Below are 14,148 nucleotides of genomic sequence, written 5' to 3'. Positions count from 1 at the left end.
CAAACAGCTGATCAGATCTGCGGCTGTGTGCAGTCCTCTCCATGTAACACTGACAGGGCAGAGTGTGTGCAGTCTGCGGTAATCTTCCAACACACGGGTTCATCCTCAGAGTGGCTCTGTCGTTGCTTCCTGAGAAGATCACACAGGCTTTATCCACAGACAAGGCTTGAATTTCACTGATTCTCCTTGCCAACGTTATAGCTACAAGGAAGGCAACCTTGAGTGAGAGACAGCAGAGCTCCATTGTGGAAATGGGCTCAAAGGGAGCACTGCTATGTCCTTATAGAACTAATTCCAAGTCCCATGCTGGAATTGTGTCTTTCACTGGTGGTCTCAACCATCTCGCACCCTTCAGGATTTGGGTCGTCAGGAAGTGGGGAAATATTGTCAATCTTATCATGGCATGCTGAGATAGCAGTCCGATAGACCTTCAGCATGGATGTAGATTTCCCTTCCTCCAGCATCTGTTGTAGGAATCACAGGATAGTCGACAATGCATACGACACTGGATCCACGTGTCTGGCCAGGCACCAATATTGGGCCCTGGCAGAGGGTCTCTGACCGACTTGCTCACTTTGACCAGTGTTAGGCTGTGCTTGAAGCTGTTGCCCTGTGAGCTGCCCATCACGCAAGCTGTTGACTCTCAGAAACTTGTCTTCTGAATCTGTTGTGGCTTTGGGTCTGCCAGACCTCTTTCTGTCAGTGCCTTTTGATGGTGTAGGAAACTGTACTCACTGACACCTTGGCTTTCTTTGCAATTTCTCTAAAGGAAATACCTACACTTTTAAGGGTTATAATGGTATGTCTGTGTTCCTTGGCTAATTGCCTTTTTCTTGCCATTATGATAGCAATATACTATTCAGCCCACGGCAAGAACTGGCTCAAGTTCTGCTGGGATTGATTACAGTAGGAGCTTAGAAACGGACCGATTTCTTGGTTTAAACGTTCTATTTGACTGAAGATGGTAGCCAGAAGTGAGACTGACTGTGACGCTGAGGGATTTGAAAAAGGTAGACCAGACGAGGGAGGTGAACTCATTTCTGCCGAATGAGTGACAGAGTATGCTGTACTCCGGGATGACCGGAAGCAGGAGAAGAGTGAAGCCATCGAAGGAGCAGTGGGTCGGGATGTACATGAGTGATGGTGGGAAATTCGGAGGTGTGGGATCCGTTGAGAGAGCTTGCTGGATTTGTTCCATAATGTCCCATTTTATGCAGTGAGGAGCAGTGTGTACGTCAAACTAAAGTGACAGGGCGTAGGCTTTGATGTTCTTTGACCCAGGGTGGTAGGAAAGTGTGAAACGAAAGCATGTGAAGAATGAGGCCCAACACGCCTGTTGCTGATTGAGCCGCTTGGCTTACCGAATGTACCGATGGTCTGTGAGTACCAAGATTGGATGCTGTGCCCCCTTTAACCAATGTCTCCATTCTTTGAAAGCCAGCTTCTCGGTTGCCATAGTCATAGTTGCGTTTGGCCACTGAGAGTTTCTTTGAAAAGAATGCGCAAGGATAGAGTTTAGCGGGTTGACCATGCTGTTGGGAGAGCACAGCTCCAACCCCCGACAAGGTTTTAAGCTGGTTGAAAGAATGAGTGGATGACTCACTCCAGACTAACTTCTGGGCTTTCAGGAAAGAGGTGAGAACCTTTGCAGCTTCTTGATGGTTTGTGGTTGTGGCCATTCTGTGACTGCCCTCACCTTATTCTGATCCACCTGGATTCCTTTAGCATTGATGACATATCCCAGAAAGCTCACTTGCTCCCGATGGAATTCACATTTCTCTGCTTTGACATACAGATGATTTTGTAGCCGACATTGGAGGACCTGACGGACATGGAAAATGTGTTCCGAGAAAGTGGAGGACTATATCAAGATGTCATCGATTATATATGGTTCATAAAATCTCTTAGGTCTTCATTAACAAAGGCTTGGAAGACAGCAGGGGCGTTGGCTAAACCATAGGACATCAATAAATATTCATAGTGGCCACTGCTGGTTATGAAAGCTGTTTTCCACTCATCCCCATCACGGATACGGATCAGATTGTAGGCGCTTCGAAGAACGATTTTGGTAAAAAAATTACCCCCCCGCACCTGCTCCAGGGCAGCTGGCACCAGTAAAGTAAAGTACCAATGGCACAGTCCCACAGGTGGTGAGGAGGCAGATGTGTGGCCTTTGACAGCAGCTAACTCCTGATATTGAGAAGGAATCTCGGTGGCCTCAGAGAGTGCTGGGCTTTCGACATGAGTGGCACGGCAGGGAAGAGGAAGACAGCGGGGAAACACTGGTCCCCCCTTGAAAGCAGCTCGCTAGTTCTGCATGAGATGATGGGATTGTGGTGAGAGCCAGGGAAACCTGAGAATGACCTCTGTACCAGGGGACTCAATGAGCATCAATGAGAGCTGTATACAATGTACTGCACAGAAATATGGCCAGTCGCACATGAGCTTTATTGGTTTTACTGAGCTCAGAAGGGGCCTTCAGCTGCCGCCCCTCGCCTCACTGCGCATTAACTTGTAATTTCCCGCTTGTCAATAAGTTAGGCTAATGCTATTTTGACTACTGACTGTACAAACTCAATCAGCCTGAACATTGTCAATTTCTTTGTAGGAAATATTTGTCCCTTGTTGTCATTTGGAGAAAATATTGAAAACAAACATTTCGGTCCCCATCTTTTTGTTTGATTTAGGTGTGTATTGCTTAGAGTGGGGCTCGATGTTTTATTAATCGAAAAATATATGGGGTTTGTTGCGGATTTCACCCCCTCAGTGCGACACCTGGGATATCTCGCAGTTTAACAAGTAGTTGGGTTAATTGCAGAGTGTTAACTACACAAGTTTGTGGTTGGTTTAGGCCAAATGGACAGAGTGGAGTTACAAGTCCCAGGAGATCACAATAGAACTTTGACAAGTTCAATGGTTGAAATACATATATAGTGGCACAGTGCTGGGCAGGGCAGGTACCCCGACAGTGAAGGGGTTCATTTGGTTTGTCCTTGTGTGTGTCACTACTAGCACCTGTAAATAAAAATCTTCTTTCAGCTGCCTTCATGTGGGCTGATCACCTGCCCTGCATATAGGACCGCAGACGCTGTGTACAGCCCCATACGAGGTCACTATCTATATCTATATCTATATAATCAATGTTCGAACAGGAGACCTTAATGAACTGTTGTCTGTTTATTAGATTCGTACTAGGGTTGGACACTACGAATAAACCAGACACTGGACATGATCTATCAAGACATCAAGAGCCAAATTCACACAGCTTTACAGCATGACAAGTTTACCACCCCTTTCAAAAGATCAAAACCAATACCCCAATGTTACAGAGGAAACGGTTCCTTTACATTTAACTAATTCTTAGATAAGCACCCTCACATGTTTTGTGCCACATTCCCATTTCCCCGTGTTTGTTCAAAAACAAGTGTTTCTAAAATACATGGGCCCACACCTGAAGGGAAAGCAGGGGGCTGTATACGGTAGCAAGACACATATCAGGTAAAAATGTTCTGACCTGGGAAGTGTCCCTATGCAGGGCTGGCTTCAGTGGGGCCTCAGCAGGGAGTAATTGTCACAGTCCTCTGGGCCGAGCTGGGGGTTGGACAGTGGCACTATGGAGTACAGCTCTGGACTGTCCACCTCCAGAGGACCACAGATAGTGGAGTATACTGTCGACACATCGCAGTCTGGGGGTGAAGTGTCAATCTCTTCATACTCACCACCGGGGTCGTCCTCCTCCTGCGTACAGAGACCAGTACAGTGACTCTGTCGAGCGGGGACAGACAGAAAGCTAGAGACGAAGCCGCTGCTGCTTCCCAAGCAATCTCTAAGATCAGATGGGAATTGTATTTATGTTCTGTTCTACCAGCTGAGGAGCAAAACATGATTCACACCTGGCTGTTGCTAAAAGAGGATATTGATTAAGACAAACAGGATAAATTTGTCTGGGGATGATGATTATTTTTATTTTTTTGGTTCATGATTATGTTAATATTGCTGTTGCTGTTATGTTACTAATACTTAATTATCTAGTGATCTAATACTAACAACATCATCAACAAAAATTATTATTATTTATCGTTATTATTTTAACTTTGTACTGCACTTTTTGAGTGTTTTGGCATGGAAGGCACAATATAAATGAAAATGATCTAAATACCATTTCCAATGATTATAATTTTTATTATCCTCATCACTGTGATAACTACATACATCTGTCACGTCCTAGGTCCACTCAAGTCCACTGCCAGATGTCACCCTTACCACAATTCAGTCTGGCTTTTATCTGATTATTGCATTATCATCCCCAGCTCATCAAACACTTACCACACCTGTCCCTCATGTACCCAGCTCTCTATTTATACTCCTTTGTTTCCACAAACAATTGTGGAGTCTTGTCTTGCCTCTGCAGCATTACTGAGCATTTCCCTTGTGAGTTTTCTGTATTGTTGATCCTCACCTGTTTCGCTGTCCTTGGATTCTCCTTCTGCATCCTGTCTGCTTGATCGATTGACCCATTGCCCGTGACCCCTACTACGCCCTTTGCCTACTCTACATTGCCCTGCTTGCCGGTTTCCTGACTTCTCCCTGTTTCTGACCTGCCTCTGTTGGCCGCACGTGGGTCCTCCACACCACTGTCAGCTCCAGTGTGTGTCAAGCCCTGACAATATCATTACCTTATCCAGTCATACAACAGTCATGTGAAAATGAAACAGAGAGAGCCCTCAGTTTACCTGCACTGGACTGGCCGGCCCCGGCGTGGTGGTGGGTTTTGTGTCTAGTGTAAAACAAATATGCAAAGGAGGCGAGATGAGTGAAGAAGCAGAATATGATCTATACTTGTATACATGGTCATGCTTCACTTCAGACATGCACTGCAAATACAATCAATATATCAATGTAGACACAGTATACACACATGCCAGTATGCAATATTATAAACTAGATTGATTACTGAGGAGACCTACTCCGTGAATGTGTTTGTCTTCTCTTCTTGAAGAGAAATATCACAGCCACCATAGACACACAGACAATCACCCCCAGGGCGGCTGCCAGAGAAATATGGTCTCTGGTATCTAAACAGAAACAGCGTTAATGAACCGGTCACAACAGTGTAGAATGATCTCTCCGAGTGGGATAATAGTAATGCAGTTGTTATTGTATGGACTGTATGTCAGTTCAGACTTTGGATCTCTGTAGAGATGAGTCAATGGATGTCTCAGCTGAATGCAGTGGGGGGGTTAAAAGGGTAATATTAGAAACAGAGGAGCTGTGACAACATGACAATAGCTGTACTAAGAACAGAGAGAGAGAGAGAGATGTCAACAGCAACAGGAAGGACAAACTTCACCACAGCCAGGGCCATTTCTACCTTTTGGGGGCCCTAAGCATGATTTGATTTGGGGGCATCCCTCACTTTTTTTCCTGATCCCATTTTTCACAATGACATACATTTAGTGGTTTACAATTTTTTGCCCCAGGCTCAGTCACAGTCAGCAGCTCACCACCATGTGTAGTCTGAACACTGTCAGTCAACAAAGGTCCTGACTGATAGTTATTAAACACTTTGCAGGCTTAAATCAATCAATCTAGACCAGGGGTTCTCAAACTTTATCAAAATGAGCCTCCCTGAGCAAAGACAAAAAAGTATTGCCTCGACTCAAACAATACAACAATATGTTGAACATCATGAGTACAAAGGTAAGGATTTGATCAATATAGAGATCAGTATGAGTTGCAGAAAATACATTTTGAGATCAAAAATAGTAGAAATGAAAACAGCTAAAATAAAACTTTACGGCCATTTAAGAAGTATGCAAGCTACTGCTGTTCAGCAATAAAAACGAAGCATAATCAAATAATATCACTATACCTTTCTCTTGTGCTTTTATTTCTTCGGTTTATTTGTACGATTTTGTGCGCCAGATTCGTGCGTTCTTGTTTTTTTTTTTCCGCTGTTATAATTGAATTTGCAAATCTAAAATATTTTGTGTATTTTCAGCTACACCCAAACCATACCAAAACCAGATCGATGGCAGGTTTCTAGAGCATAACTTGTATTTGAATCCATGATAAAACTACAGTGGCTCGTTGAGGACATGAAAACAAAGCCCCTCTGGTTATCTCGTGATCACGACATAAATTACCCCGTTAACTCGCGATCACGACATTACTCACATGATTACCTCTCGCTAGCAGAGAAAGCGGAAGTGATGTCATTTTCATGCGACAGTGCTGGGACTGGGCGGTGCTGTGAACACATTCGGGTTGATTTTCAACAAGGCTAATGCGGACACATTGTTTTATGTCTTGAATAATGGAAGTGATCCTGAAAATGTAGCGAGCTTCATTACAACACAATTTCTTGGTTGATGTATAGGCTACTCACTGGATTGAATGTGTAATGCACAGTAGCGGTTCGGCCGAGTGGTCAAACTGAATGCGCTGCATTTGCTTTAGTTTTCTTGACACAACTCCTAAAAACTATCCAAACTACAATCATAATAATCATACACATGTTCATATTAGCATATTATACGTGTGCCTATTTGTAAATACACTCATTCTGCATAATGAACACATTATAAATGAGGTAACCCCTCAGAACAGCTTTAAACGTCCTTCATAGGAAGGTGAGGTCGTGGTGCAGGAGAAGCGTGTGGAGAAGGAGGCGCTCAATGAACGTGGTTAGAATCGCCAGTGGGGTGTTGATTGAATGCTTATTTACTGGTATTTACTATAATACTTATGCTTTTCCTGTTATTATTATTCCCTACAATAGTGGAGTTAAGTCTGTTAACCACTGAGTATAGTTATTGTAACGGATGTGCAATTGATGTATTATTGATTTGTTTGAATGTAATGAGATCGAGTTTAATTGTCATTTTGTTGTGTTTCTTTTTCTATGAAAATCACTGATTTATTAGTTTAAGTGTGTTATTTTCTCGGTTGGGGTTCTGTTTGTGGAAGTCACTTGGTTCTGGAGGCTGCAATTTAAAAGCGTTATTTTGTTGTGAACTACCTTTTTATTTAGAAATGTGGGGTGACAGTATTTAAGGTATCCTAGTGCTCAGGGTCTGATGTAATCGCTCTTGGTTAAACAACTGCTGCAATAATTGAACAGTTGTTGCTATCAACTCTGCTGCTATAGGTAAAAGCTTTTGATATTTTGTTTGGAGTCGTTATACTAAGCCTGTCCTCACTTCACACCCTGTGCTGTCTTGATTTTTAAAGAACCTGATATTTATTTAGAGTTATATTAACTCCAAATTGGCGTAATCGTTAATTTTACTTAATTGTTTATTTAAGATAATCAATTTAATTATAGCAATAACCGAGGGGGTTATCCTTGGTTTACCTCTGCTAGAAGGGGTGTGTTTGTAAGAAGGGAGGGGGGGGCGCTACATTATGCCTTCTTGAAATTATATATTTTAAGCCTTCATCTGTGTACACTTGCTGAGGTCCGGACCACATGGGCCGACTGGTCTGAATCACCGCACAGTGGTCCCTTCTGATAAGCATGACTTTGATTGTGTATGGTTTTATACAGTTTTAACTGTTACATATGTAGCGGTCTCAGTCCACTGTACGTTTTTCACTTTGATTACTTTGATTAAATACACCTATATCACATTTGCACGTTTTATGTTCTCCCCCTCTAGTTCCCATGTAGTATGTGATGATCACGAGATAACCAGAGGTGCTTTTTTTATTTTTTATTTTTTTCCATGTCCTCAACAAGCCACCGTATAAAACATCTAATCCAATTTGAAAACTGATCACTGTGATCAATTATAGAAAAAAATAGAAAATATATTCAATTTATGAATTATTCGTTTTTGCTAGGGGCCGCCGTAGCGGCCAGCTGAGCCCTAAGTGTCCGTGTAATGTGTAGGACAGAGGCGATTCTGGGGTATGTGGGGGCCCCAGGCAAAATAATTCCTGACGGTGATGCCGAGCGGGAGGGCAGAGTTTTCTTCCACGAGAGTGTGGGGGGGGAAGTTTTCCCATTTAGGGGCCCCCCCTCAGCCCGGGATCCCAGGCAATTGCCTGGATGCCTGGATGCCTACCCCCTTGTGACGCCCCTGGTGTCAGAGACTAGGGGTGGATTCAGGTGCGTACTCAACCAGAAGGCTGGCAAAGGTACAAAGGGGAGAACCAATAACTGTAGTCAAGGACAGTCAAGAGGTAAATCGATTGGGCAGACATGCAAAACAGGGAGATCCAAAAGGGGATGTCATAAGGAGCAAATGAGAGGTCAACAACACTAACTCTGGGATGAAGACAAGACTTAGCAGTGACTGAAGGCCAAACAGGGGTTTAAGTGCAGGGCAGAGTGAAATCAGTGGAGCTGGTAGGGAGAGGTAGAACCAATGAGTGCAGAGGGATGTTGGCAAAATATACAATGACAACCGGGGGGGTCAGCAGAACGTGAGAGCGGGGAGGTATGGTCAAAAACGGTGAGGGGGGGAACAGTCAAAAATGGTGAGAGCGGTGGGGGGAGGGGGGAACCGTGAGAGAGGGGCTCGTCGGAGAATCAAACAGCATTTTACATAACGATATATTCATGTTTCAACCCCCCCCAACCTTTTATTTTTGCCTCTTTCGGGGGGGGGGGGGGGGGGGTCCAAGTCTTAATTAGCTCCTAATCCCCCCTGTAATTTGAACCCTGGATGGTGGGACAAGTGCACATGGTGATGTGGTATGTTAATTGGATGATTGCAATTTGGAGAGGGAGACAGGCTAGTATTCGGGTGATCAGGATGACCTCATGTGGTGAACAGGGAAAGTGCAGCGAGCAGGCCTGACAGTCCTCTTATGTCGCTTATTCCTAGAAACAGCTCTGACCACAGTCTGGCAGGAACAAACGAAAAAGTGTGTCATGAGGTGTAATTCTCTTACCCTGATTTAGATCTGTGTTGTTGCATGGAGATGTTAAAGTGGTATCTGTAAAACAGAAAGAGTGCCTGGAGGTCAGACAGCTATCAGTGTAAACTGAGCTCTGAAGGGCAAACAGTCCACCTGGGTTTCCCTCAAGAAACTGCAAGACAATTTCACCCTTTTGTATGCCACATTGAGGAACTAAAACAGTTGTAATATCTGACTGCTAGAGCTACTTGTGATCCTGCCCACCGATGCCTCTGCAAAACTGATGTTATTTTCTGTATATCTGACATTGTTTAAAAATAATCTCCTGTCTCTGATTCACTGTGGAGGCAGTTGCTATGAATATGAATGCTGTGGTTCTCTGGGGTGAGAGTAAGGGGCTCATTGTGTACCTGAGTAACAGTGATGAGCCCCCCATTGGGAGAGCTGGTCTGTTGGCGTAGTGGGCTGATCGCTCCACTGGGGGGGCTGTGTGGTGCGGTTTAAATCTCGAGCGGGAACTGTGACCCGCACATGCTACGCTTATCTTGTTTCTCTGGTTAGGTCAGAAAAGTCTACACTTTCATGTTTTACCACTTGTTGGTTGTTTGTGCTTTGGTGCTTGTTCAGGTGTGTATAGATTAAGTTGTTTGATGTGGTTTGCAGAAGTATTCACCCCCCTGCAAAGTTCTCCCAGTTTGTTGATGCCTGTGCCGACTCCACAACATTCAAATTTGACTTTACATGTAGAATCTACAGATAAATATATATTTTGCAGAACGTGCACTAAATGAAAGATGAGTAAAGTAACACTTAAAGCAAATGTGTAGCACATCTTTGTGTTTTGTATATCTGTGTAGAACATACAGTGGGGGAAAAAAGTATTTGATCCCCTGCTGATTTTGTACGTTTGCCCACTGACAAAGAAATGATCAGTCTATAATTTTAATGGTAGGTGTATTTTAACAGTGAGTCGATTGTGCTTTGGTGCTTGTGCAGGTGAGTATAGATTAAGTTGTTCTTTCATTACATTTCAAACACTGCAGTGGTTTGCAGAAGTAGAACATACATATCAGTAAAACTTTGCAAAAACAACATCGACAGAGATCGTAATATAGTAGCAATATGACAATTTTCTACAATGCCCTTTGCTCTGTTTAAAATGGGGCTTCATTAGCTTGCTGTCCTTCTGGTCATTATAGGAGACTTAACACAACTGACAACCCCTGAGCGCAGTCCTTGCCTACACTGCACGCAGTACGGTAACACACCTGTGAATGCACTGGCCGGAGTCTGGGTTGAATTGTTGCTTGCTGTCGTGTCGGTACCATTGATCTGAAGAGGATCAGAGCTGGATGATGGGGTGGGTGATGAGCTGGGTGATGGGGTGGGTGATGAGCTGGGTGATGGGGTGGTTGTTGCTAAACAGAAACATGAAGCCATCAGTATGATACCTAGACTAGCAGTACTTCACAAAATGAACACTTCAGTACTTACACAGGAGAATAACCAGCTATACCTGCTGCGGTAGACCTGTTCACACAGACATACCCTTCAGTCAGTCCAGGCTGGCTTAAGCTCTGCCTTCTGGGATCAGTAGCTCTCTAACATGCCCAGCAAAGAGCACTGTTTAGTTAGTAGAACATAAGAAAGTTTACATTCGAAAGGAGGCCATTCGCCCCATCGTGCTTGTTTGGTGTCCATTAATAACTGAGTGATCCATGGATCCTATCCAGTCTATTTTTAAATGTTCCCAAATTTTAGGCTTCAACCACATCGCTGGGTAGTAGTACTAGAATATGGAAATGCCATTAATTACATTCAAGCATAAAACTGTCATCACTTCATGTTTAATAACAGAAATGCAACATATATAGTTTTTAAATCATCCACTCCGCAGTAATAGACCCCAGAATCCTGCAGTGTCAGTCTGTTCATTTTAACAGTAAAGAACTTTGCTGAGGCGTAGTTAGTCAGGGTGAATCTCCCTGCAGTAACAACAGTGTCTGTCTTGCCAGTTCTAATGAGAACATCCTTATTCCCACAGGGATCACGACACCAGTACTTTGGATAGTACTGAGAACCATCCTGATATGGAAAGTCAATCTCTACAAGTCCACTTTCAGCCCCAGTTACTCTTCTGTCAGCCGATGTCACACAGCCTAGAACTAGAAGAGAGAAACATCAGTGTCACAGGCACGGCGTGACGGGCAGTTAATTGATCACTCTTAATTTATTTATTATGATTTATTTTCACTTATGTATTGGGTGTGTGCACTGATTGATTTTCACGGTTGTCTTATTTATGAAGTATGTTCTTTTACTTCCCTATTGTTTATTTTTTTGTGGTTTATTGGTTATTGGGTTATTTATCGGTTTATTGATTGATTGCTTCTATTGCCAAGCGCACGCCGCCGGATCGCATTCTCACCCGGACTTACCTGCACGTTGTCTCGCTGATTGCCTTCACCTGCACCCCTACCTCTTTTGTCAGTATTTAAACACAGAGACACCCTCAGTCAAGAGGCAACCTACTACTGAGCACATGGTGAGGAGAAACGGGGTTCAGGAACATCCCAACTGACATCTAAAGCAAGGTGCAGGACTGGAGGGAAGTAGACGGGAGAGACGATGAAAGATGGGGAGAATGGCGAAGAGCTCCCCGAAAAAGGATTACAAAGGAAACCCTGGGAAAATGGACGTTGCTAAAGGAGGAGGAGACATAATTGCTGGAGACGACAGGGGTCTACGGAGCGTTCAGTATCCTGCCTTGTTTCTTGAAAAAGGGAATAGTTGAAAGAAAGGAAGCATACACAAAGTAGATATTTAATCTTTATTGACACTTTTTGGATAAGTATTCCCCTCTTGATGTCCATCTGAATGGAGAAGGGTCCCTGTGCTGGGTGTAGAAACTGGGTGTAGATTCTGCTCTCTACAGTCCCTGCGGTGTGGATCTGTGGATGGGAAGGAGAGCGAGTGAACAATCACGCTTGGGCTTGTGCAATCTGAGACTTGATATTAATACTGGTCTCTTACCTGCGGTCTGGTTGGGGTCCCAGTTGGCCGACAGGGTCCCGGCACGGCTGAGAGATCTGTTTATATCCTCTGAGGGGAAGGGGGATTCTTCCTGCACTATTGCACTTTTCTGTGAATAAATTGGGTTTTATCTATTCTTAATTTCTGATTATTATTATTTATTTGGTAGGGTTTTTAGTAGTTTTAGTGCCCTGTTTTATTAAAGGTGTTGTTTTTTAGACTAGATTTTATGCATTTAGTCTCCCAATTTATTGTTTATGCTGGCACAGTCTTCATGCCCTGCCCTAGCTAATTAGAAATTGTTAGTTTCTGGAAACTTGCCTTCATGATTGTGCTCTGGGGTGCAGTCAAGCCTGCCCGGGGAGAGAATTGATGGGGGGTAAAGGAGGTGGCGTGGTCGTGAAGCATGTCATCCCTAAGCACCCCGTAGGTCATGACATCAGTGCTAGTGACAGATTTGATCTTTATCCTTCAGCATATGAGGGGGTCAGTCTGAGACCAGGCTGGCGTCCGGCTCCTCAATGTGGATGGACAGGAGAAGCCTTCAGTCTGAGGGCAGTAATGCTGGGAATGATCGTGTATTAGGGGCTGTGAATTTCTAATCAATACAAATGTGGATCCTCTAGTCAAAGCTGCTGTTACGACTCCAAGTTGAACCTGTTTGCCCAGAGAAGGCAGGTTCACATTAGTCTTAGACCCCGTTCACACTTATTAGGCCGGCCCTGGGCGCCTGAAATTTAGTCCGGAATTGATTTGGTGAAAATGTGATGTACTAACTATGGGGTAACATTGCAAAACTCAAACAGGTTTTGAGTTTGAAGTCATCCTTTTAATGTGTAAAATATTAAAATTAATCAAAATTGCCTGCGTTCTCTTAGTTTCTGCCAGGAGATCCCCGTGTGTTTCTCCACTACAGCAGCACTCTCACTCCCCTGCGCCCCTCCAATAATCAATTACACTCCAACGTGTCTGTCTCAGGAAACGAGGTTATCATATTCACACAGTTCTCTATCGCGCCAAAAGCAGCAATGAAGACCGACTCACCAGCGAGGAGGGAGACAGAGGGAAGAAAGGAGTTCATTTTCAGCCGCTCAGTAGCATGATGCTGTCAGCTGTGCTCTGATACAGAGAGGCTTCCTTGCAGCTCACAGGAGGAAATGACTTGATTGTTTTTAATAGACTGAGCTGTTACTCATGTGATGCAACCAGGCTAGCTGACCAGGAAACTCAGCGGCTACCAGCCACACGGGGAGGATAAGAGAGAGGCAGAAAAGCTCACAGAAACTCACACAGTTAGTACCGTCCTCTGAGCTTAGTGAGGAAGGTCAGTGCTGTATCAATCCTGTTTCTAGTGTCATCACTGAGGTTTGGGGCGGCTGATTTTTTTTTTTCCCCCCAGGCAGCCCCCCAGAGCACATCTTGATTTCCCTGAAAAGATCAATCTATTTATTTCTACCCAAGGGCATTTGAAGAGGAAGATGTTCCATTGGTAAAGTTGCAATGATGTCCATAGCATCTGTTCAGCACCTTTCCACACAATGCTCCTCATCTATGACATGCATGTGGAGGATAGTGTAGCGTAAGGTACACTTATAAAATTCAATTAAAGAAGTGAATTTATAGTATCACCTTATCACGAATCCTGGAATCTTCTAGAACTCAATTTCTGTAATAATTGGACACAGACACCAATTCCAAAGATATAAATTGTCAAATTTATTCAAAAACAAAGACTAAATGTAGCACTACACTAATTATACAAAAGGGAAAAACTAATTAAAATTCAACTCTAGATCAACAAATCAAAGACAAATCACTTCCGTGACCAAATCAAAGACCATGGGATCGCATATATCACATCACACAAATCGTTAAACAAAAAAGGTTATAAACACATTGACTACAATACCGGTTAGTAAGACGAAGGTGAGTCTCTCATTAGTATTGTTAGTCAGACATTAAATAACTACGCAGGTTAGTATTTATGTCTGGTAACTTCTCGTTATATATACACTCACCTAAAGGATTATTAGGAACACCTGTTCAATTTCTCATTAATGCAATTATCTAACCAAACAATCACATGGCAGTTGCTTCAATGCATTTAGGGGTGTGGTCCTGGTCAAGACAATCTCCTGAACTCCAAACTGAATGTCTGAATGGGAAAGAAAGGTGATTTAAGCAATTTTGAGCGTGGCGTGGTTGTTGGTGCCAGACGGGCCGGTCTGAGTATTTCACAATCTGCTC

The sequence above is a fragment of the Amia ocellicauda genome, chromosome 5 (genome assembly GCF_036373705.1).
Source record: "Amia ocellicauda isolate fAmiCal2 chromosome 5, fAmiCal2.hap1, whole genome shotgun sequence".
NCBI classification, from domain to species: domain Eukaryota; kingdom Metazoa; phylum Chordata; class Actinopteri; order Amiiformes; family Amiidae; genus Amia; species Amia ocellicauda.
Note: the sequence above shows the minus strand (reverse complement) of the source record.